A 4,271-nucleotide genomic window follows, 5' to 3' on the forward strand; every position below is an offset into this window, starting at 1 on the left:
ATTATTATATGACCTGCATATTTTATTTTTCATATGAAATCATTTTTGTAAGCAAAGGCCATTGTAACTATTCCAAGAACGACCAGAAAAACTGTGAGACTGGCCTAATTCCAACAGAACGGATATAGTCCTAGACCTTCAGCATGGGTTTAAAAGTGATAAGAAAAATAATTCTAAATGCCCCTGAAACCTTATCCACCATTAAGATATGAGAGGAGAGTACAGAGGAAACACCCAGAACAACAAAGTCATCAGTAGAGGATTTCAAAACCAATGATGAAAGAAGTATCTACAAGATTGAGGAGAGGGCACACATCCCTCCAGAGCAGCAGAAGAGCTTAGCAGGGAGCAAAGCGCACATCATGCCTGAATTCTTTTGTTTGTTTGTTTGTTTGTTTGTTGTTTGTTTGTTTTGAGATTGAGTCTCGCTCTGGCTCTGTCACCCAGGCTGGAGTGCAGTGGCATGATCTCGGCTCACTGCAACCTCTGCCTCCCAGATTCATGCAATTCTCTTGCCTCAGCCTCCCAAGTAGCTGGAACTACAGCTGCCTGCCATCACGCCCAGCTAATTTTTTGTATTTTTAGTAGAGACGGCGTTTTACCGTGTTAGCCAGGATGGTCTCGATCTCCTGACCTCGTGATCCACCTGCCTCAGCTTCCCAAAGTGCTGGGGTTACAGGCGTGATCCACCGTGCCCAGCCCCTGCCTGGATTCTTTAGGATCTCAATAGCCCCACTCCAGACTCCTAAGATTTAGCCAGTGGAGGAGTTGAATGTGGAGCCAGAAATGAGGCAGAAAAGAGAGACAAGCTAGAAACCTCAGACTCGCGAGTTGTGCCCTGGGTAGAAAAAGGCCCTCAGGCACTGCAATTCCTGTCTGGGACAGAGGGGCGGACCAACATACTACACATAGTGCCTGCTGGCCCAAACCAGCATGTGGGTTTGCAGCAGAGGAGAATGAAGCATGAGTTGTTAGAAGGGACTGTATTAGCCATCCTCAAGTTTCCTACACGTACCCTTGCAGTATAGAAAACAGCTAGAAGCTCTTTCTTGTTCCTAGAGAAAGTGATAGAAGCCAGCCAAGAGTCAGGAATCAATTAACTCACCTCTGGGTCATTATGGTGAGAGGGGAGATGACACTGAAGGCCTAGGGTTACACAAGGTAGGCCAGAAAGTTAATGGAGGAAAAAACTGACATTACATCAGTAGACACAGTGAGGACAGAAGTCAAGTGATATTAGTATGTACCTCAACTGGTGATCAGGGAAACAAGAGAACCAATATGACTTGGGTCAGGAGTCCTTCCCAAAGCCAGAAGATAAATAAGCTCCCCTCTGCACCCAGACACCATCATGAGCATAAGAAAAAGGAAGGAAGACCCTTCAGAAAATAAAACAGCTCCAAAAGGGAATTTGGATTTTAAAGTGCTTAAATGTGATTCTGTATTCAACCACAAAAATAAAGCAGTTAAATTGGATTAGGTTCATTTACCTTCTAATCACACACTTTAAAAGAAATAGTTTTCTAGGCCAGGTATGGTGGCTCACGTCTGTAATCCCAGCACTTTGGGAGGCTGAGGTGGGCAGATCACAAGGTCAAGAGATTAAGACCATCCTGGCCAACATGGTGAAACCCTGTCTCTACAAAAATTAGCTGGGCATGGTGGCACATGCCTGTAGTCCCAGCACTTTGGGAGGCTGAGGCAGGAGAATCGCTTGAACCCGGGAAGCAAAGGCTGTAGTGAGCCAAGATCGCACCACTGCACTCCAGCCTGGCACCTGACAACAGAGCGAGATTTCATCTCAATAAAAAAAAAGTAGTTTTCTAAAATAATTAGGAATTTAAGTAGCTCCAGTGTTAGCCAAGGTACATTATAGAAATTCAGATGCTAAGCTCGTTGCATACTCACTCTAGATTAATTCAATTTGGGCCTTACTCTATATAAAGCACCAGTGTCCACTTCTAACATTCTGGTTTGCGATGCTCAGGCTTGCTCAGTTCAACTCACCAGCCTCCTGAATAGGTGTCCCAGGAGTCCTTTGGTCTTATGGTTATCCTGGAGACAGAGGTAGGGTACAAACTAGAGAGCAGTTTCCCCTAATTGCTGTGGAATAAAGGAGAGAGGACTCAGCTGGGCACCACAGTGGCTGTGGTTCACCTGCAGGATGCTTAAGGCCAGTGCTGATGCTCCCAATACAGACCAGGACCATCAGGGTGGGACACGGAACTTTGCTGGCAGTAACCTCTCTCCTAGCCCCTGTGTTTACCTCCACACATACACTTCTTCCCCCTTCCTTAGCCAGTTTAACTCATGTTCCCTTTCATCTGTTGCCACTGCAGAAAAAAAAAAAAAAATCTACTTTCTCATTTTCTGACACAGTAGCTATTAATGGCTAACAGGAATGATAATCCATTAAACCTGGACCCCAGAGCATTGATTCCTTTTCTCAAGGTCAGGAAGAGCTTTCTCTAGAAACAGTATTTCCAGATCTCCCATTCCTGAAAGAGAAGGGAGAGGTTTGCTTTCCATGCTAAAGAAGGTTGGCCAGACATTCACTACTACCTTCCTCCCATGCCCAACAGGACAAATGACTTTCACTGAGAGAGAGGGAGAGAGAGAGAGAGAGAAACAGAAAGCATGAAGGAGAGAGGGAAGGAGGGAGGGAGAGTGAGAGGAAAAAAGGTAGGAGGCGGAGGGAGGGAGTCAGGAAACAGGCAAACCCAAAATGAGCTTAGGGGCCAAAATAGATTGTCTCCAGTTTAACAAGGTAGTTAACCAAAAAAGAGAAAATAAGAGATTCAGACAACGGGGGCCCCAACCCAGGAGAGAGGCAAAGAGACTTCCCAGAATAAGAATGAAGAGAAGCCCCAACATGACCGCTGACAGTCATAGGCCTAGAGACACCAGTCTAGACTGCAGCGGGAGGGCAGAAAGCTCTGAAAGGGAGGTTTGGTCTCCAGGAGGAAACAGAATTAGTAGATTACCTAATATTGTCCAAATTATGACACTGCTCTATCTGCAGTAATCAGAGAAGGGAAAATGTATGTGTCCGTGTTTGTGTGTATCTCTGTGTGTGTCTATGTGAGTGTGTGTGTTTGTGTGTGTGTGTGTTTGTGTGTGTATAAGGAGGCAAGAAAGAGAGACAGAGACAGAGAGACTAGAGAGAGAAAGATTGAGGTAAGATCCCATCTACGCTGAAAAGAAGCCAATAAACAACATCTGAAATTGACAAATCCAGGGAAATGTCAGCACAGCCGTGTTGTTCAAAAACATGGAGTGAAACGCCAGCATAAGCAGGTAGACAGTGGAAAGTGGTTGACTCAGGGGAGCAGGCATCAGGAGAGGTGAAGGATGAGCAAGGGCTTCTGTTTCTCATTTCAGCTCTAGGGGATTAAGGATGGCCAGTAATGACACTCTTCACATGGAGGGATGGGGAATATCTTCCCTCCCCAGGAATTTGGGCGGGCCTCTACAACTTACCAATAATGTAACAGTGGACAGAACAGTTTCCTATGATCAGTCTTGCTTTTTAAGAGGATTAGAAGCTTCTACCATGGTCTCTTAAATTTGTCAAGAAAACACATGGAGAGGCCCTGAGACTGCAGAAAAAGAGAGAAAGAACTAGATCAGCCCAAACTTCTGGCCACCTCACCAAGACAGCAGGCATGTGAACGAAGCTACCTTGGACCCACCAGACCAGGCCAGCTACCAGCTGAAACATACTGTGTCAATGCCACGTGGAACAGAGAAGTCACTCAGCCAAGCCCTGCTTGAATTCCTGAACTATAAAATCATGAGGTATAATACAATAGTTGTTGGTTTCACCCAGTGCATATCGGGATGGTTTGCCATGCAGCAAGAAACAACTGGGACATAAGTCAGTTCATACTTAGTAGTACCAAGTATTCAGCAATAATTTTTAAACTACATACATGTATAAATATTTTCCGAAACAGAGTGTTGCTCTGACACCCAGAGCAACCTTGGTGCAATCACGGCTCACTGCAACCTTGACCTCCTGAGTTCAAGCGATCCTCCTGCCTCAGTTTCACGGGTAGCTGAGACCATTATATCATTGTACTTTGGTAATTTTAATTTTCATAAAAATAAAAATAAATTTAAAATAGCTTCAGCTACCTAAGTTTGATGAAGTGTATTCATGTCAATTTCATGGTTGTGATACTGTACAATAGTATAAAAGATTGGGGAAACCGTGTGCAGAGCATATGGAATTTCTATTATTTCTTACAACTGCATGAAAATCTACAATT

This window comes from Cebus imitator, unplaced genomic scaffold, assembly GCF_001604975.1.
Source record: "Cebus imitator isolate Cc_AM_T3 unplaced genomic scaffold, Cebus_imitator-1.0 Scaffold4, whole genome shotgun sequence".
NCBI lineage: Eukaryota > Metazoa > Chordata > Mammalia > Primates > Cebidae > Cebus > Cebus imitator.